We start from the raw sequence: 22,082 nt of genomic DNA, 5'->3' as shown, positions 1-22,082 counted from the left end.
AAAATTGTGGGAATACCCCAAATTCTCCTCCAGGAGTTATCTCTGAGGTTGATTCTCAATACTTTACATTTTGTTTCCTACTAAGTGCATCATTACAAGTGTTGGTTCTGTGGTTCAAGTTTTTACAGATACCAGCCCATGGACCACAGTTCTGTGTTGCCCTCACACCATGATATGTACAAGAGTCATCCAGGGAGGGAAGCATCACCATAGCATAGCCAACCTTGGCCATCCTTTCCACAAACTAATATTTCGTAAGGCAACACTCAGAGTAACAATCATCCAAGTGAGTCACATCACTCTTCCCAGAATGTTTAGGGAGAGTAAAAAGACACTGAGACTCACTGTTGGTCATGATTTCAAGGAAATGGGGCAGATAAATTGCAGGAAAGACAATAAACAGTGCACAGGACAGAGTCCAGGACATACATGCCCAGGTTCCACCTGTCCTCTTCCAGTGGAGTCCAAAGGACATCCATCATTTTCCTGTAGACATGACTGCAGAGAATTGCAAACCTGGGAGCACCACTGTCCCGGTGCAGCAATGCTTGATGGCCACAGACTCAGTCCCAGACTCCTGCTGTGGACATGGCACACCTGTTCTGCTGACATGAAGATCCAGACCCCAGTCCCCCTAAGGTCACATGATCCTGACAGACCACAGTTGTTCACATGGCTGAGGGGACATGGACTAAGAATGAAAGGAAGCTAACAGTGCCAACAGGCAGAGGCTTAGCAGAGCATCCAGGTCCTCTCCCAAGAGCTGCAGACAGAGAGGAAACCCATTACAGCACACAGTGTGTGACACCCCTCAGCTGTCTGTGCACTTACCTCACAAGGACTCATTTACCTGGTGCAAGATAATCCAGTCTGAGTCAGTCCATCCCCCACTGGGTACTCAGTCAGCACCACTGCTTTACTTCGATAATGTCATGTATGACATAGACAGGTAGAGATGAGAGGCTGAATGGGTTGTCCCAGCACTGACTCGCAGGCTTAACCATCAGGCACCAGAAGTTACCCTGGAAGGGTCCTGGAGCAAACCAGGAGGAACACATCAGCCTGAGTCTGTCAGTGACCTGAGCAAATTGTTTTCCTAATCCCACACTGACCATCATCCATGCTGGTGTCCTTCCTCACATGCAAGTTTCCTTTCAGGACAAATTAGGCCTTGGGAAAGGCAATTGTCTCCACCTCAAGCTATGGTGCCATTAGAGGGAACTGGGTTGGGTAGGGCCAAGAAATATCAACAGGGAGATGGAGCAGACTTAGAGGCTTCAGTCCAACAAGAAGCATGGAGTTACCCTCAGGCTCCAGTGACTCAGATGTGGTGAATGCAGGGGTGACATCATCAGCAGAGAGGGAGAAATTTGTGTAGTCCTTGCTATGGGTCTCCACTCAGCCCCTGCCTCCCTTCTGTCACACTGAAGGTGCAACAGACAGAGTCTTCCTGGATTTCACTGGGACTTCTGAGCCTTTGATTTTCAGAGGTCTGCATCCAGCAAGGACAGGGACTGAGTCTCTGCTGACCCTAGTGAATGGTGAGCTGGCATGTGTGGTGTGCCCAGCCATGCCCAGCACACAGCACCATTTGTTGGAAGCCTTAGGAGACATCTCTCTGTTTTCCTTGTGGCTGCCTACTCTGACCATAGACCTCTGATATGAAGAGAAAGCTCCACTACCTATCCATATGAAAGTCTGTTGCCAGGAGAGTTTGACACAACAAGAAACAGAGGGTGAATAAGAGATAGAGACCAGCATGTGACAAGTTCCTGTACCAACTTAAGGGTCCCCACAGATTCTTAGATCATTTCTCAGCTCCATCAGACTGGGTCTGAGAAATCCCGTGTTTTATGTCTTGCTGCCTGGATCAACTTGGTGACTACAGACCTGTACTGAAGATGGCAATGTTTCAGCTGCCTTTCCTCACTGGCCCTCGCTTACCCACAGGGACTCTCGCTGTCTTCCCCCATCGCCCTTCCTTTGCCCATAGGGTCTCCAGGCTCTTTCCCTCATCTGCAGGAGACAGCCTCCCACTGCTCACACACCTACAGAAGCCATTGCCTGGATGACAGTCACCCCTCATATCCTGCCAACAAAGTGCTTCATGCAGATCTGGGAGGTCTCACTCCTCTCTGAGGCAATGTCCTCAAGCCCACAAAGCTTTGCAAATGTGACATACAAGATGTCTGTCTGCACACAATGATCAGATCATCAATCTTGACAGAGAGATCTACTGTTCATGTGCCTCAGTCCAGCTCCCTACACTTGGCCAAACAAAACACAGGATTGGGCCTGGAGGCAGAGGACAAAGGGCAACTCTGACACTTTTTTATAAGGTGGCAGGATCCAAGCTTGGGGCTTCCTGATCTTAGGTGTTATATTAGGTGTTGGTAATTGGTCTCTGGGAAGTCTGGGCAGCAGTGGGGCTGGGATAAGGCTTCTGACTGGGACTGGCCTGTGGCCTGTGGCCATATTCACAGTCATTTTCATTTTCATATAAACTGATGGACCTAATGCACTGGTGATAGTGTTGGACTTCTCACGACCCTTCAGGCCTTATGCCATAGCCTGTGCTGGGTAACCTGCTGCATGTAGGCGTACAAAACATGCCATACAGCTTGTACAAGGTGAGTGACTTAGTGGTAGATGGTAACTGAGGTTATGTTGTACATAGCAGCACACAGTTGGGGTTGAGCCATAGGACAGACAGGGATCTGGGCCCACAAGAACAGACAGACTTAGCAAATTTTTTGTGGCATACAGTGGGACTTTTTAAAGCAAAAGTTTTGGGGGTCAAAATCCAGGAAGTGAAGCAGAATGTTAAAACAGGTTCCGGCTGGTTCGACAGGGCAGCAGCCATAGAGATCCCAAGTCCCTTATGATCCTGTGAAAGATGAAGTCTTACCATGGTGCAAAGTCTAATGAACCATGTCAGTCAGGACACCGAGTGGATAAAGGGGCTGTGGTTGCCTGAATCTCTTGCTTCTGTGCTCTCCGATCTCACTGCCCATCTCGAGGAAACAGAGTTTTTGCATCTATGATGAAATGCAGAGGGGCCTCAGGAGAGATTTCTGGCTCTTGCAAGGTCATACTCAGGATGTCAGATCTACTGTGATTCCTTCACTGAACTTGAAACAAAAGATACCACAGGGGCAGGCATCCTCAGGCTGGGGATGGAGCTCAGTGAAGAGCATTTTCCCAGGATATATGAGAACCAAGGCAAATAACAAGCAAGCCACACACACACACACACACACACACACACACACACTTACACACATGAATGCACACCAACATGTTCTCATACACATACACACTGGAACGAGTGTGTTCTTACTCAACACCTAGCCCATGTTTGCTCAGTGAGCCTGGTTGCATGGTCTTTGGTGACCTCCACTTCCTATGTGCTCTGTCCTCTACTGCATCTTCAAAACCACTATGGTGATTTGTTCAACCTGCAGGTGGTCTTTGGTTGTGATCAATGGCCTGAAGGTGGTGCAGGAAGTGCTGGTAACCCATGGAGAGAACACCCTCCAATGGCCAACCTTCATCATATAAACTGTGGACCCAAAGCTAAAGGCATAATACTATGTGGGGGCAGAGATGGGATTATAGCCAGACATGGGGGACAGTGAGCAGAGGAAGATCAGGGCATGATGCAGGTGGTAATGGAGTTAAACATTCCAACAGAAAGTTACTGAAATCCATTGTGGAGCCTCCTGAGCATGCTGGAGGCAGGTAGAGATGGGTTTGGGGGAAGGGTGAGGTTATGGGGGATGCTGATCCCAGAGGAGAAGAGACATGAAGGGGGAGGGGGAGAGCACAGCCCACTTCTATTTGGTTACACACAGATGTACCTGCAGGTGTGGTCCTTGCACCTTATGGGCCTGAGTGGCAAGAGCAGGGGAGATTCTATGTCCACCCTGCACAACTTTGGGGTGGGTAAGAAATCTCTGGCACACTGGACAATGAAGGAGGCTGGCTACCTCTGTGATGCTTTCACTGCCCAGGCTGGTGGGTGATGGGTGTGGACTGAAAATGGGGACAGAGAGATGGGCACAATATCCTGACTTTTCCTTGCATCTCCACTCCCAGGGAGTCTCCTCAATTCTTACCCACTCCTGGTAAAAGATGTGTGCAATGTGATTGCCTCTCTCATTTTTGCCCGTCATTTTGAGTATGAAGACCCTGACTTCATCAAGATGCTAAACGTATTGATAGAAGATGCAAAAGAGAAAACTGGCTTGATCCCTGAGGTACAAAGCTCATAGGTAGCCGGCAGAATGAATCCTCTGCTGTCCATCTTCCTAGAGGAGGCTTTAACAGGGGATTCGAAAAGGAGACATCTAGAAAGGTCAACCACTAAAATAGAAGCCTGGTGCTTGACAAGCTGTCGGTAATAAGAGGGGAGAAGTGGACCAAGGTCATGGCTTCTAGAAGCTGAAAACCTGGCACTTTGCCCACATGGAATCCACCAACGCCTATTAGATTTCCTGGTACAATATTGTTTTCTCCATCATGGGGCTGCAAAGGCCTGAAGGCTAGAACTAAGGAGGAGTCAGGTGATGGGTGGGAACAACTAGGGCCTGTGTCCATCATGGAAGAGGCTGAGACTGGTTGAGATCAACACTAAGTCCATGTACCCAGGAGAGAGAGAGAGAGAGAGAGAGAGAGAGAGAGAGAGAGAGAGAGAGAGAGAGAGAGAGAGAGAGAGTCAGCAGGTAAGGAACTTGCAGGCAAGCATGCCCCTTGAGTTTCATTCCTGAATGCTATGTAGTAAGATAACTGAATCTCTATGGTTTTTCTGGACCTCAACATCTTGGTTGTGGCAACAGCACTCTTCACATCATGTGCACATGAACACACATTGAAATATCAATGAATATTATTACTAGAAAACTTACTTAACTCGTTAAATTAAAGGCAGCAGGAAGGCCTAGCATATTCTATGTCTGTTACAGGTTCTGAACGTGTTCCCAATTCTCCTGCACATCCCAGGGTTGTCTGACAAAGTCTTTCCTGGGCGAACGACATTTCTCACCATGGTGAATAAGTTGGCGACTGAGCACAAGAGGTCCTGGGTCCCTGACCAGCCACCTAGAGACCTGACTGATGCCTTTTTAGCTGAGATGCTGTCTTTCCAAGCCAAGTACAACAGGAAATCGACAAGGTCATTGGGCAGATGCGGAGACCAGAGTTGGCAGACTGTCATTCATGAGGTGCAGCGCTTTACAGACATTGTCCCAATAACTTTACCACACAGGGCTTCTAGTGACATTAAAGTGCAGGGCTTCCTTATCTCTAAGGTAGGCCTGGGTCCCTCAAATAACTAGTCAGTGTTGCCAGCTAGCCGCTGGCCTGATCTGCTCAGTTATGGAGGATTAGCATTAAGGAAACCCAGTTCTCAAATCAACAGAACCAACTCCCCCTGAGTAAGTATGGGAAGAGAAACAAGACTAAGAGCTGTTCTATAGAATCCCCAGCTAAAAAGGCAAGCAAGGTAAAATATGGAAGGCGTGGTTGTAACAGACACTACCTTCACATTCAGGTGACATTGTGTATACATCTGTCACTTATCACATATCCATGTCATAGTATTAACAAAAGGTGAAAATCTTCTACAGATGAGTTTAGATGACTGCATGCAGTGTGTGTGGTAGAGGCTGTGCCTGTGAAATTGGTCACTAGGATCAAGTAAGCCTCACCATGTCCATGTTTACACTTTTAGCTTCTCAGTGCCCCTTGGACAGCTCAGGCCCAGTGATATGGCAACTACACGATGCCAATTACTCCAGAGCCCTACCATCTCTGTGCAGTGGTTTACTAGCAGGGCCAGTATCTCCATTCTTCTCTCCAGTTTTGACTGATTGATGTCCAATAAACAAGTTCTGTGTCTGCAACTCAGATTCTTTTTCCAATTTCCATGCTTGTCTTAATTGGGTCCCAAGAATCCTTCTTGACCCTCTGTCTCAGTACAACCTATGAACAACTTTAATGTGGTGAGAATAGAGTTTATTAATCCAGGATCAGTTGCTTTTACTAAAGCACATGGGAGGATGAGGGAAGAAGATGGCAAATTCAAGGCCCACATGTGCTGCATAGATTGGACTACTTAATGAGACCCTTCTCAGAAAGGGCACGAGTTCGTGGTCATCTTGGGATGCTGACAGTAGGAAGGTGGAAGGGATGAAAGGGAGGAGAGAGGGAAGCATCCAGATAAAGTAGGAGGAGAGATAGTTGTGCTGATGTTCCCTGGTTGACCCTATATCACACTAAAAGACATATGAATGGCTCCTGTGTTGGTCACACACTGCACACAGAAGTCATTCTCAAGGATTACTATGAGGAGAGTATGAATGTCTATGACTGGAAGTCAGCACAATGCCTGTTCTGGTGACAATGTTGACATATGTCCCCATGAACCTGAAGAGCCACAAATGGTGGTTAACACAACTCTCACAACTAGAAATGCTGCTGTCTTCACATTTGGGCTTGCTAGAGTCAAAGGACATGGAAGAAATCTACTTTAGCAAATGGGGACAGATCAGATTCCAGGAAGATGGGCAGGATTCTGTTGTTCTGTCTGGGAACAACCTGTTTGGTTGAAAAGAGACCTCCTTGCAACCATGTGTGACAAATGTACTGGATGCTACTCACTAGGAAACTTCAAGTATTTTGGAGTCTTGAAAGTGTGTAGGATTGGTTGGGTCACAGTTCTAGAGCATGTGACATTCCACAAGACTCATTTTAGATTCCATATAATCTGAGGCAGGCCTATAGCATCCCAAGACCCTGACCTGTATGGCTGGCCTTGAAACTCATTTGTGTGCAGACACTGCTTTTGCTTTTGTGAAAAGGTAAATGTCCCACAGGTTCCACTTAAATAGGAATCTTAAGGATTCTGCTCCCATAGCTCATCACTAGTCAGACACTGGTTTGTAAAATGAACAGGATCAAACACTCCCCATGCTGGGGAAAGTATACTTCATAGAACCCCTCATGTACCTACAGAAATAATCACATATTTTTACCACACCCTCTTCTTTGCCCCACTTCTCCACTTTATTGTTATTGTATATCCATGGGTATTTGCCTTCATGCATGCAATGTACACAGAGGACAGAATAGTGTATAATATTCCTGTGGACTTGCGTTTCCTTTAGTTGTAAATCATCCTGTGAGTGCTAGGAGTGAATCCTGGGTGCACTGGAAGAGAAACCAGTGCTCTTCAGTGCTGAATGTTCTCCACAGCCCTTCTCTCCCCCCTTTTAATGGTGCTAGAAAGTTTTACACTAGTCTAAGTTAATGTTGTTTGACTCCTTCAAGCTGTGAGTATGGCCTGTCAGATGAGTGGGTGATGATCATGCCCCTTGGAGCAGGGGTTCACTGGACACTTGTTCCCTATGCTTACAGTGCCATCTTTAAATAACCAGTTTACATACCTCCTGTGGAGTCAGCTCTATATCTGATGCCCTCTAGTGAATTAGTACCAGGAGGGGAAGGAGATAATGATAATGGAAACTAGGAGGAAAACTTTCCTAGAGGACTCTGGTCTCTCCCGGCACCCAGACTGAGAGAAAATACAGGAGCTCAACTCAGGGAGAAAGACAAGAGTCAGTCTTGACTCCTTTAATGGGGGACCAGATGGCAGGTTGTAGTAAGAGGTCTCCTTTCTAAGCTCAGTTGGCTGTGGTGGTTGATATAGGATGGTTCCTGAATGACTTATGAGCAATGATGTACGCATTAGGTACCTGACTGGAGATGAACTGTGGTCATGTTCATGTCTCCTTCCTTTTTCTGGTTGGCCTGATACATTGATGCAAGTTCTGGAATTCCAGCTGCCTCCAGGCCCAACATGCTACAACATGCATGTCAATATGTAGTGTGTAACATCAATGAGTGTGCCATATGGCTTGTATACACAGGAGAGGTGGGAATGAAGGGCAACAGAGATCACAGAACCTGTAGCAAAACAATGGTGCTGAAGCCACAGGACAGACAGGGAGCTTTGACCACAAGTATCAGCTTTAGCATTTTCCTTCTGACAGGAACTAAAGTTTCTGAGGACTCATTCCTCTTTTTAATTGCAAAGTGTGGACAGAAAGACCAGGAATCAGGGCAGGACCTGACAGCTGACTTGGCCCAGGGTTTCACAGGAAAGAAGATATAGAAGACTTCTGCTGCCTTTAATTGATGAGGTCTTGTGGATATGGAAGAGGGATCAGGGTCTAACGAAGCATTTTATTCAAGATAAGAAAATGAGAAAGGCGCTGTGAGATCTTGGACCTCACTGCCTGCCTCAATACACCTGACTTTATGCAGTATAGAGGCTAGGAGGTCCAGTGGCAGTTTCCAGGTTCTGCTAAGGTCACAGCTGAGTGGTCATATCTGAAATGACCTAGAAGATGTGATATTCCTATCCACAAGGTCTAGATCGCAGGATGTGAATGTAGATCATTGGGAGAGCATTTGCCCAACATCCATGAGATCCTGGATGCAATAGGTACCAAAAGTACAAGACATAGAGCCTTGTGTACCCAGTCTGGTATATTGAAGTCTTACGGGCCTCTCCTTTGGAGGTGTTCTGACCCCTGCTCATATTATTGATTTAGAGCCTGGGCCATTAGAGCTCTGTCTTGGAAATTTCCCCTTGTGATAATGAGTTTGCAGCTCTTTCCCAGTTTCTCTTCTATCAGATGCATTGTATCTTGTTTTATGTTGAGGTCCTTGATCCACTTGGACTTGAGCTTTGTGCCAGGTGACAAATATGGATCTATTTTCACTTTTCTACATACGGACTAAAGTTACACCAGCACCATTTATTAAAGATGATTTGGCTTTTCCATTGTATAGCTTTGTTTTCTTTGTCAAATATCAAGTGTTTATAAGTATGAGGTTTTATTTCTGAGTCTCCAATTCTATTCCATTGATCAATGTATCTGTCTCTGTGCCAACACCATGCAGTTTTTAATCACTATTGCTCTGTATAGCTTGAGGTTTGGGATGGTGATTCCCTCAGTCATATTGTAATTGTTAGAATTATTTTAGCTATTCTAGGTTTTTCACTTTTCCAGATGAATTTGAGAATTGCTCTTTCCATATCTTTCAGGAATTGTGTTGGGATTTTGATGGGGATTGCATTGAAAGTGTAGATTGCTTTTGCTAGGAGGGCAGTTTTTACTGTTAATTCTGCCAATCCATGAGCATGGAAGATCTCTCCATTTTCTGAGATCTTCAATTTCTTTCTTGAGAGACTTGAAGCTATTTTCATACAGATCTTTCACTTGTTTGGTTAGGCTGTTCTAATAAGAATCCCTTCCTTACTCATCTTTGAATATGCATTTTCAAAAGCATTGGATTTCTGTCTTAGGTTGGTAAGGAACTGTGCAGAATCTTACCCATCTTTGACTGCCAGCCTGTTCAATCAATAAGTCTGGCTGGGGGTTTATTTTTAGTTTCAAACCTTGTATTTTGGTCATTAACATTTTGATGTTATTAAAGGCGAGTTTTATCAGGATGGGCAGGAATAAAATAATTCCCAGGACAAGAAGGGCTAGCATGATCAAACTATATAAGCCATTTTGGAAGTTTGACCAAGATGAAAATACTGACCTCAGGCCATGAATAATTTTATCAGCATTTTCCAGAGCACCAAAACTCAGTGAAGCAGCTTGCTTAAATTCATAATCTAAAAATGCAAAGTTAAAATATCCAGAGAGGTGTTAAAATTACGTCCAACACCCTGCAGGTGTCTTTGATCTTTCTCCCAATTATAGTGACTACCACTGTAAATTTTAGAGTGACACAAATCCATTGGAATTTACAGTGACACTCAAGGGAGCTTCTTACTCTTAAAATCTGAACTTCCTCTCTAATAATTCAAATAGGATATAAGGGGCATCACTTCACTGTTCCAAATGTCTGTCTAAATCTTCTTGAATACTTAGAGTATTAGCAACATTTTTTTGCTAAATGATTAACAAAAGTAGCTTTCTTCACTTCTTGTGTCAAAGCAATTGCAAAAACAGTGATGCTAGTTATTAATGTGATCAAAGCTGTTATACCAGCAATAGTCAAGCCCACTACACTCTTGTTTCTGTTTAAAGCCTGACTCATTTCTTCCAGTATCTGCATGCTTTTTTTTTCAGAATACCAAGGTGCTATAATACTCATAGGCTATAAAACAAAAGCTGGTTGATAGACCACCATAAGAGCCATGCCAGATTTCAACACACTAACACGATTAGAAAGTGTACAGTCAATACAACTTACATTAAATACCATAGAAGATACAAAAATAATTTTAACATGACAAATTAATAAAAACTTAGGAGCCTTAATACCTCCAGCAATATTTGTTCAAAATCCAGATCCTGTCTAATTTTATCCACTGCAAATGTAACTTCACACAAGGCATTGTCAATTTCCAAACATGCTCTGAACATGTCCAGAGCTAGTATTCCAAATGAAGACCATTATTTTATTTTTTTCCCAATATTGGATTGATTTCCAGACTAGTCTATGATTGAGTCCAAATAACTGGTCACATTAAAGGAAAGAGAAGGGTCATTACAACTTCATTTTTGATTAGTTTTTTGATGACTGTTTCCACAGTCTCCATGTTCTCTGTCCCATGAGGTCTAAAAACTTGTATGAGTCTTTGAGGGTTACCCCAAAGCCACCTCAGCAGCCAGGCAGTGAGCCCTAACATGGGTGTTTTTACCTATTACAAAAACCCAGTTTGGCTTATGTCTTTGTTACGTGGGCTATGTTCTTTGTGACCAGAAGTCCTTTTGGATTTCAAAACAACTTTACAAACAGCAAGAAGTTGTCCTTTGGACTCTCTGGAAGAGGTCACATGGAACCTGGGCACATCTCTCCTGGACTCTGCCCTGTGCACTGTTCATTTCCCTTTCCGGCCTTTGGTCCCCTTCTTCAGCAGGAGAGGTGGAAATGGAGGTTGGTGAGTGTCATGATCCTGCTTAGCAGTACCCTTTGTGTGCATTTTAGGAATACACATAAACTCCTCCAGGATTATCTATGAAGTTGATTCTTAGTACTTTACATTTCATTTCATGCCAAATGAATCATCTGAAGTGTTTATTCTGTGCTTTGAGATTTCATAGCTAACAGACCATCATAATGGACCACAGTCCACTGGGGCCTTGTGCCATTAAAGGTACAGTACACATCCAGGAATGAAAGTGTAACCAATGCTAGCCAACCTCGGCCATCCTTTGCCCAAACTAAGGTTTCCCAAGGCAGCCCTCAAGAGTCACAATCATCTTAATGAGTCACTTCCCACTTCTGAGAATGCTTAGGAAAAGAAAGAAGACCTAGAGATGGCTCTTAAACTCACTTTGGCAATCATTTCAGGGAAATGACACAGATCAAAGGTAGGAAAGGGAAATAAACAGTTCAAAGGACAGAGTCCAGGAGAGATGTGCCCAGGTTCCATCTGTCCTCTTCCAGAGAGTCCAAAGGACAACAATCATTTATCTGTACACATGACTGCAGTGAATTGTCAACAGGGGAGACCCACTTTCCCCTGATGACCAGGACTCAGCTTCCTGTTGTGGACATGGCACACCTGTGCTGCTGACATGATCATCCAGACCCCAGTCCCCCTAAAGTCACTTGATCCTGACAGACCACCATTGTTCACATGGCCGAGAGGACATGGACTAAGGATGAAAGGAAGCTGACAATGCCAACAGGCAGAGGCTGAGCAGAACATCCAGGTCCTCTCCCAAGAGCTGCAGACAGAGAGGAAACCCATTACAGCAAACAGTGTGTGACATCCCTCAGCTGTCTGTGCACTTACCTCACAAGGACTCACTTACCGGATGCAGGAAAATCCAGCCTGAGTCAGTCTATCCCCCACTGGACACAACACCTAGTCAGCACCGCTGCTTCTCTTAGCTAATGCTTGAAACAGAGATGAGAGGCTGAATGTATTGTCCCAGTTCTGACAGGTAGGTTTAATCGTCAGGCACCAGAAATTACTTGGAAAAAGTCCTAAAGCAAACCAGGAGGAACCCAGTACCTTGAGTCTATCAGTGACCTGAGCAAATTGTCCCCATAATCCCACACTGACCATGACCCATTCTGGTTTCCTGACTCCCACATAGGTCTCCTTTAAGGCCAAATTGGGCCTTAACAATATCCCTTGTATCTACCCCAAATGGTGCCATTCTAGGGAACTGGGTTGGGTAGGGCTGTGAAGCATGGACAGGAAGAGGAAGCAGACGTGGGGCGTTCAGGCCAGCAATAAGCATGGAGTCACCCTCATGTTCCAGTGACACAGAGGTGGTCATTGCAGGGGTGGTATGGTCAGCAGAGAGGAGGAGACACATGTGTAGTCCTTGCTGTGGGGCTGCCTGGTGTGGTCTCCACTCAGTCCCTGGCACCCTTCCGCCACACTGAACGTGCAGCAGAGAGAGCATGCCTATATTCCACTGGGAACTTCTGAGTGCTTGATTTTCAGAGGTCTGGATCCAACAAGGACAGGGACTGAGCCTTTGCTGACCCTAGTGAATGTTGAGCTGGAATATGTGGTGTGCCCTGCAGTGCCCAGCACACAAATGCCATTTTTTAGAAGGCTCAGGAGTCATCTTTCTGTTTTCCTCATGGCTGATGGCTCTGACCATAGGCCTCTGATATGAGGAGAAAGCTTCTCTACCTATCCATATGAAAGTCTATTGCCAGGAGAGATTGACACACCAAGACACAGAGGGTAAATAAAAGACAGAGGCCAGCATGTGACAAGTTTCTGCCCCAACTTAGTAGTCCCTGTAGATTCTCAGATCATTTCTCAGCTCCCTCAGACTGGGTCTGAGAAATCCCGTGTTTTATGTCTTGCTGCCTGATCAACTGGGTGGCTACAGACCCATACAGAAGATGTCACATGCTCCAGCTGCCTTCTCCCACTGGCCCTCACTTGCCCACAAGGACTCTAGCTGTCTTTCCCCATTGCCATTCCCTTGCCCATAGGGTCTCCAGCCTTTCCCTTCAACTTCATGAGACAGCCTCCCACTGCTCACACACCCACAGAAGCCATTGACTGGATGACAGTCACCCCTCATGTCCTGCCAACAAAGTACTCCATGAAAGAAAGGACTCTCATTCCTCTCTGAGACAATGAACACGAGCCCCCAAAGCTTTGCATGGGTAGCATACCAGACGATTTTTCTGCAAGCAATGATCAGATCATCCATCTTGAAGCAGGAGTCCACTGGACATCTGTCTACCATGTTCAGCCCAACAGAATCAGCATGCTAAGCTCCTGGAAGGCACTTATTGACTCTGGCCCCTCCCTACATCTGGACAAACAAAACAATGGATTGGGGCTGGACACAGAGGACAAAGGGCAACCCTGGCACTCTCTTATACGATGGCAGGATCCAAGCTCGGGGCTTCCTGAACCTAGGTGTTATATTGAGTGATGGTCATTGGACTTTAAGAAGCCTGGACAGCAATGGGGCTGTGATGGAGCTGCTGACTGGAACTGGCCTGTGGTCTGTGGCCATATTCAATCATCTTCTTCTTACTGGTGGGCTTGATGCACCGGTGACAGCACAGGACTTCGTGCTACCCACCAGGCCCTGTGCCATGGCCTGTGCTGGGTAACCTGCTGCAGGTGGACCTAGATAACCTGACATACAGCTTGTACAAGGTGAGTGACTTAGTGATGGATGGTATCTAAGGTTATGGTGTCCGCAGCAGCACACAGTTGGGGTTAAGCCATAGGGATCTTGGCCCTCAAGGGCAGACAGCCTTACCAATTTTTTTTTTTTTTTGTGGCATACCATGGGACTTTTTAAAGCAAAAGTTTTGGGGGTCAAATTCCAGGTGAAGAAGGATATTACAATAATGATCATGCTGGTTTGAAAAGGCAGCAGCCATATAGGTCTCAAGTCCATTATGGTCCTGTCAAAGTCGAGGCCTTGGACTGCTGAGAGGTCTAAGACCCCATGTCAATCAGGACACTAAGTAGAGAGAGGAGTTGGGGCTCCCTGAATCTCTCACTGCTGTGCTCTCTGATCTCACTGCCCATCTTCAGGAAACAGAGTTTCTTCATGTGTGATGGTGATAGGGCCCCCAGCCATCTCGAGACCTGACTGAAGCCTTTCTGGCTGAGATGGAGAAGGTGAGACTACGGGATCTGGTGTCCATTGAGCTGTGACTAACCCAGTGACACCGATGTGTAACCACCTGGAGTTATCAGGAGGGTTTTATGGGGCGCTCCAGTCTCTACACTGAGTCTGCTGTCCTGCTGTGTCCTAGGCAAAGGGGAACCCCAAGAGTACCTTCAATGATGCAAATCTACAACTGGTTGTCCATGACCTGTTTGGTGCAGGGATTGTGACCACTTCAATCACTCTGACCTGGGCCCTGCTGCTCATGATCCTGCATCCAGATGTGCAGCATGAGACTGATGGGGCTGGGCAGAGAAGAGGAGGAGGTGGAGGCACACACATTAGGTCTACTTGGCACAGTTGTGGCTCTCGGTACTTGTTTAACCCAGACTCCAGTAAGGGCTATGGCTATCTTTTTCCCATGACCCAGCCCTTAACAGAGATGTAGTAGGAAGACAAGGGGGCATCCCTGGAGCACCTTAACCAAGGGGATGCTGTCCTTCCAGGCTGAGTACAACAGGAAATTGATGAGGTCATAGGGCAGGTGGGGAAACCAGAGATGGCAGACCAGGTCACATGCCCTACACCAATACTGTCATTAATGATGTGCAGTGCTTTGGGGACATTCTCCCAGTGCTTTTGCCATGCAGGGCTTCTTGTGACATTGAAATGCAGGGTTTCCCTATCCCTAAGGCAGGCTTGGGACCCTCCAATGTCTAGTCAGTGTGGCCAGCTAGCTGGTGACCTGATCTGACCAGTTATGAAGGACTGGAATTTATACAACTCAACTCCACAGTACCAACTTCCCCTGGGTAAGTATGGGAAGAGAAACAAGAGCAAGAAGTGTATGTACACTAGAATCCCCAGGTAGAAAAGTAAGCAAAGCAAAATATGGCAGGAGTGGTTGTAACAGCCACTACCTATAAATACAGGTGGCAGTGTGTGTATATCTGTTACTTGTCACATATCTGTGTATTAATGAGAACTGAGAAGTTTCTAAGACTGAGTTTACATGACAGCATACAGTGCATGAATGAGAGGCAGTGACTGTGAACTTGATGACAAGGGTCTAGTAAGCCTCATCCTGTCTGTGTTCACACCATTGCCTCCTTCCAGGGGACGACCCTCATCCCCAACCTGTCCTCCGTGCTGAAGGATGAGACTGTCTGGGAGAAGCCCCTCCGCTTCCATCCTGAACACTTCCTGGATGCCCAGGGCCACTTTGTGAAGCATGAGGCCTTCATGCCTTTCTCTGCAGGTGCCTGCAGGAAGCATGGCTTCCCTTCCTCTTCCCAGAATGCTTTGAATTATGAAGCCAGGCCCCTGGCTCACTGAACCCTCTCCCTCCCACATGCTGCCAAGCATGCCTGGGGGGCCCCTGGCCCACATGGAACTCTTCCTCTTCTTCACCTGCCTCCTGCAGCGCTTTAGTTTCTCGGTGCCTGCTGGACAGCCCAGGCCCAGTGATTATGGCAACTATAGATTGCCAGTTACTCCAGAGCCCTACCAGTTGTATAGTGGTTTGCTAGGAGGGGCAGTGGCTCCATCCTTCTCCTATGTTGAGGCTGGTTGATGTCCAATAAACAAGTTCTCTGTCTGCAACTCAGATTCTTGGTCCACTCCCACCCTTGTCTAAATTGTTCCCCAAGACAACAGTCTACAATCCTTCTTGATCCTCTTTCTCAGGCTAACTATTAACAACTTTAATGTTGTGAGAACAGAGTTCATTACTCCAGGAGTTGTGGCCTTCATTAAAGCACATGGGAAGATGAGGCAAGAAGATTGCAAGTTCAAGTCCCACTTGCGGTATATAGCCTGGATTGTTTAATGAGACCTTTTCTCAGAAAGGGGACAGGTGGTTAGTCATCAGGAAGTGCTGACAGGAGGAAGGAGGAAGGAATGAAAGGGATGAGAGAGGGAAGCATCCATATATAGTAGGAGGAGAGATAGTTGTACTAAGGTTCAGTGCTTGACCCAATATCACACAAAACGACCTACCAATGACTGCTGGGTTTGCTGCACACTGCACACAGGAGTCATTCTCAAGGGTTACAATGAGGAGCATGTGAATGACTGTGCTGGAAGTCAGTGCAATTCTTGTTCTGGTGACAACGATGACATAGGTCCCCTTGTCTGTGAAGAGCTACAATTGGTTGTTAAGTCTGCTCTCACAATTAGAGAGCTACTGTTTTCACACTCAGGCTTGCTGGAGTCAACAGATGTGAAAGAAATCTGCTGTAGCAAAAGGAGTCACCATTTTTCTGGAAGAGCACAGCTTCTCTGAGCTACAGAACCTGATTCTTTTTTTTTTCTACATTCTTTGTTTACATTCCAAATGATTTCCCCTTTCCCGGTCCCCCCACCCCAATCCTCCCCATAAGTCCCATAAGCCCTCTTCCCTCCTCCCATTTCCCGATCAAAAGAACCTGACTCTTAAAGTCTGATGGGACTCTCCTTCACAGGTGTTCTGTCTCCTGGCCTCATTTACTACGACACCACAGACATGTTACAGTTGGCCTTTAAGCAGGAGGTTCTGGTCAATGGACAGATGATTCTGCAGAAGACACTAGTGGGAACCATCCTTGGTTATGCCCATAATTTGAGTTTGCATTTGTCATTGTGATGGTTTGTATATGCTAGACCCAGGGAGTGACATTATTAAGAGATGCGGCCTCATTGAGGTAGGTTTGTCACTGTGGGCATGGGCTTAAATACCCTCAACCTAGCTGCCTGGAAGTCAATATTCTTACAGCAGCCTTCAGATGAAGATGTGGATCAGTACCTCTTACACCATGCCTGCCCGGTTGCTGCCATGTTCCCACCTTCATGATAATGGATTGAACTTTGAGCTTGTAAGCCAGCCCCAATTAAATGTTGTCTTTATAAGGGTTGCCTTGGTCGTGGTGTCTGTTCACAGCAGTAAAACCCTAAGAAAGATAGAAATTGGTACCAGGGACTGGGGTATTGCTGTGATAGACCTGAGTATTCTTTTGTTTAAAGAATGTGGATTTGGGGGCTTCAGGTTTGGAAAAGCCATGGAATGTTTTAAGTGGGGCTTAATGGACGATCCTAGTAGGAATATGGAAGACTTTGTTACTGAGAGTGATTTGAATTGTCAGAACCAGGCCCAAGAGGTTTCAGTGCAGGATTTAATATGTGGTCTAGAGAGTGGTTTTGTGATATTTGAGTGATGAACATGGCTACTTTTAGCCCTTGTCTGAAGAGTCTGCCTGAGACTAAGGTGATGAAGCTCAGATAAATTGCATTGACAATGGAAGTTTCAGAGATGCCCGTCATAGACTTTGTTCTCTGGTTACGTCTCATGAAAAGCCTTGTAAACAAGCATAGCAAACTGAGAAAGCAAAATATCAAATCTATGAATGGAGTATTAAAGAGGCACCAGGAAGTCAAATGGAACTGGATCCTGTGTTCAAAGATATTATGTTGAATTAAGGGAGTATTGACCTTAGGGCAAGATCGTGGCCCAGCTAAAGTTAGATCCACAAACCTTGAATCACAGGAGGCAAAGACAATCAGATCTTTGAGCTCAAGTCCAGCCAAGAACAGAGCAAGTTCTGGGTGAAGAAAACCTTAAATCCAGTCTTGGAGGACCAAATCTTTAGTCTTACTATGTAGGAGACAGGCATGCAGATATCTTTGTTCCAAGTCAGTCTGTAGAGGAATTTCCAGGAAGGCCAAGCTTATGCAGTGAAGGAGTTGGAAAAGAGAAAGTTGGTGATAAGGTAATAGAACAAGGGGGCCATGTTCCAGCCCAGCAAGCAGCAGAACTCCATAACTTTGGCCATGTGGCTCTGGTTTTAGATTCCATAATAAAAGGGAATACTGGGACAATTGCTGCTGCTTAGCTGAAGCTAAGAAATTACTCAGGATTAAGAAGTGACCAGCATTACTGAGGTGAAATATTCTGGGAAATGTTTTCTGAGAGCACAAAGAATCTGTGTTCCTGAGATAGCTAAAGCTGTACCTACTGCAGCAGCTGTACTTGATAATGTACTTTGTAAGAGTGACACAGGTGGTACAGGTTTTGAAGGCTAAAAGAGGTCGTGAAGAGCAACTGAGGCTTGGCACTGTGGTAGGCATGGAGGGTACAGCCTAAGTTATAGTTGATGGCCCAGGACTGAAGGGGTCATGCAAAGGAGTTGAAACTTGTCACCATGAGGAGAGCCTATGAGAGGGTATTGGTAGAGCCTAATTGCAGCAGAAGACCCCAGTGTATTGGAGATGGCAGTTACATGGGATGATCACCAAGAACAGAAGAGGCAGTGAAGTGGATCAACCAGAGCTTAGAGTGCTACAGAGGGAAGAGCTGGAGAATTGGTGCCAACCCTTTGGAAGAGCTCAGAAGATCATTGTGGATCCTAGACACTGCAACAAGAAACTGTAATATTGAAGCTGCCTTGGATACCACAAAATGTTCATGATGCCAGAGTCATGGGCTATCTGCTGAGAAAAGCTGCTAGCAGGGAGTAGAACCAGCTCAGGAGAAAGTTTTTGCAATCAACAAAGATGAAAATGGAGTTGGAGATCTGAAGACAGCTTTGAAATCAGACATGGCAATGTTTGGAGTTTGCCCTGCTAGATTTCTGTCTTGCCTATGAGATTACAGTTAAATGATTGGGTGAATCTCAGAAGAAACTTTGGACTTTTAACATTGTTGAGATTGCTATAAACTATGGGTACCTTTGAAGTAAGTGTAATGTATTTTGTATTATGCTATATTTAGGTATGACCCTGATAGACTGACTTGTTTGAACAAGCCTATGGGGTCAAAGGAGTGGAGGGTTATTCTTTGTATATGCTTGGCCTAGGGAGTGGCACTATTAGAAGGTGTGGCCCTGTTTAACCAGGTGTGTCACTGTAGATGTGGACTTTAAGACTCTAATACTAGCTGACTGGAAACCAGGAATCTGCTAGCAGTCTTCAGATGAAGATGTAGAACTCCCAGCTCTGCCTGCACCATGCCTGCCCAGATGCTGCCATGATCCCACCTTGATGATAATGGACAAAAACTCTGAACCTATAAGCCAGTCCCAATTAAATGTTGGTCTTTATAAGAGTTGCCTTGGTCATGGTGTCTGTTCACAACAGAAAAACTCTAACTAAGACACATCCACTTCCTTCATACCTGTAGGAAAAACCACAGCATGCTTTGTAGTTCAATTTTATTAGCCATCTTAGAGTGGTCTTGAAGCTTAGTAACATGGAATTGGGGGACCACTAGTGGCCCTATTTTTGTTTGTCTCTCTGTCATTGGGCAATTGTGGACCATGTAGCTGTGGGCACGGATGTCCAATGACCCCTCCAGGGAGGCTCCTTTGCCTTCTGTATGTTTTTTCAGAAGGGACTCCTGGGTGATGGCATCCTTAGTAGTTTTGTTGAGGAATTCCTGTACAGTTGTCCTCAGTGCTGGTTGACATTCTAGGAAGAATTCACAAGGCTCTGCCAGCACTGCCCTGAGGAAGCCTATGTTCTCAGGGCTGTTTTGATACAACCACAAAGTGAGGTTGTGGCCTCATTATTCTAATAATAAGTGAGAGTGGTCATTGTTTATGTGCTTATTGACTGCCTGACTGTGCACTTTGCAGAAATATCTGTGCAAACCTTGGCTCATGATTGCTACAGATATCTCATATGCAATTTCATTTCTGACACTTACTGTCTTGTCAGACCTCTGGAGTGCCATTAGTTTCTTGCCCCAATGGATTATTTCTCTTCTTCCCTTTTTACAGTGACCATGTTAATGAACATTATTTGGTTTATTTATTTATCAGTTTATTTATTATTTAGGTGTGTGTGTGGGTGCCCCATGTGTTTGCAGAGGTAAGAGGGAATTGGTTCAACCATGAGGAGTGAAGACACCCCTTCTGCTGTGCGGCTCCAAGAGCTGGAACTCAGACTGTAGGCTGGGTGGCTGATGTTTACCTCCCAAGCCATCTCAGCAGCCAGGCAGTGACCTCTGACCTGGATGTTTTTGACTATTACAAAAACCCAGTTTGGCTTTATTTCGTTGATCCTTGGGCTGTGTTCTTTGTGACCAGAAGTCTATTTGGATCCGAGAACACTTAAAAAACCCAACTACTTCATCAGCACGGGAGGTGGAAATGGAGGTTGGCCAGTGTCATGCCCTGCTCAGCAGTCCCCGATGTGTGCATTTTGGAATAAATAAAACATCCAGGAATTATATCTGAGGTTGATTCTCAATACTTTACATTTCATTCCATGCCAAATGAATCATCTGAATCATCGATTCTGTGCTTTGAGATTTCATAGGTAACAGACCATGGTAATGAACCATGTTGTTCCTCGCACCATGAGAGGTACAGTAAGCATCCAGGGTTTAAAGTATAACCAATGCTAGCCAACCTTGGTCATCCTTTGTCCAAACTAAGGTTCCCCAAGGCAGCCCTCAAGAGTCACAATCATCTTAATGAGTCACTTCCCACTTCTGAGAATGTTTAGGAAAAGAAAGAAGACCTAGAGGTGGCTCTTAAACTCATTTCAGGGGAATGAAACAGATCAAAGGCAGGAAAGGGAACTTCAAAGGACAGAGTCCAGGAGAGATGTGTCCAGGTTCCATCTGTCCTCTTCCAGAGAGTCCAAGAATAGCAATCATTTATCTGTACACATGCTTGCAGAAAATTGCAAACATGGGAGACCCAATTCCACCTGATGCCCAGGACTCAGCTTCCTGTTGTGGACATGGTGCACGTGACATGAATATCCAGACCCCAGTCCCCATCAAGTCACCTGATCCTGACAGACCACAGTGGTTACCATGGCTGAGAGGACATGGACAGAGGATGAAGGGAACTGGACAGTGGCAGCAGGCACAGGAGGAACAGAGCATACTGTCTTCTCCCAAGAGCCAGACAGGAAACCCATCACACCACACAGTAAGTGACATCCCTCAGCTGTCTGTGCACTTACCTCACAAGGGCTCACTTACCTGATGCAGGAAAATACAGCCACTGCTTCTCTTAGACAATGTCATGTATGACAAGACAGGTAGAGATGAGAGGCCAAATGTGTTGTCCCAACACTGACAGGCAGGGTTAAAAACCAGGCACCAGAAGTTATACTGGAAGGGTCCTGGAGCAAACCTAGAGGAACCCAGAAGCCTGAGTATGTCACAGATCTGAGCAAGTTGTCACCCTAATTCGCTTTCTTACCATGATCTCTGCTGTTGTCCTGACTCCCATGCAGGTCCCCTTTCAGGCCAACTTTGGGCTCAGATCCTTGTCTCTGCCCCAAGCTATGCTGCCATTCTATGGAACTGCATTGGGCAGGGCCAAGAATCATAAACAGGGAGAAGTAGACTTGGAGGCCAGCATGGAGTCTCCCACAGGCTCCAGTGTCACAAAGGTAGTTATTACAGGGGTGACTTAGACTACAGAGAGGAGGAGATCTGTGCCTAGTCCTTGCTGTGGGGATACATGGTGTGGTCTCAACTCAGCTTCTGTCACACTGAAGGTACAGAAGAGAGAGCCTGCCTAGCTTCCACTAGGACTTCTGTGCTTTTAATCTTTAGATGTCTGTATCCTGAGCAAGGACAGGGTCTGAGCCTCTGCAGATCCTAGGAATGGTGAGCTGGCATGTGTGGTGTGCCCTGCAGTGCCCAGCACCCAAGTGCCATTTGTTGGAAGGCTCGGGACTCATCTTTCTCTTTTCCTCAAGGCTGCCATCCCTGATCATAGGCCTCTGGCATGAGGAGCAAACTGCCTTACCTATCTCCAGGTAGAAGACTGTTGCCAGGAGAGACTGATCCACCAAGAAACAAAGGGTGAAAAAGAGACAGAGGCCAGCATGTGACAAGTTCCTGAACTTATTTAATGCCCCTTCCCCCAAGATTCTAATATATTTCAGCTTCCTCATACTGGGTCTGAGAAATGCCATGTAGTATGTCTTGCTGCCTGATCAACT

At 45.9% G+C, this 22,082-nt stretch overlaps 1 pseudogene; it reads left to right on the top strand.

Annotated features, from left to right (window-relative positions):
* The first annotated feature begins 2,561 nt into the window (after positions 1–2,561).
* LOC127667364 (cytochrome P450 2D3-like) lies at positions 2,562–17,489 on the top strand (annotated as a pseudogene).
* The last annotated feature ends 4,593 nt before the right edge of the window (positions 17,490–22,082 follow it).

The sequence above is a fragment of the Apodemus sylvaticus genome, chromosome 17, assembly GCF_947179515.1.
Source record: "Apodemus sylvaticus chromosome 17, mApoSyl1.1, whole genome shotgun sequence".
Lineage (NCBI taxonomy): Eukaryota > Metazoa > Chordata > Mammalia > Rodentia > Muridae > Apodemus > Apodemus sylvaticus.
This window is presented reverse-complemented; position numbering and strand designations above follow the sequence as displayed.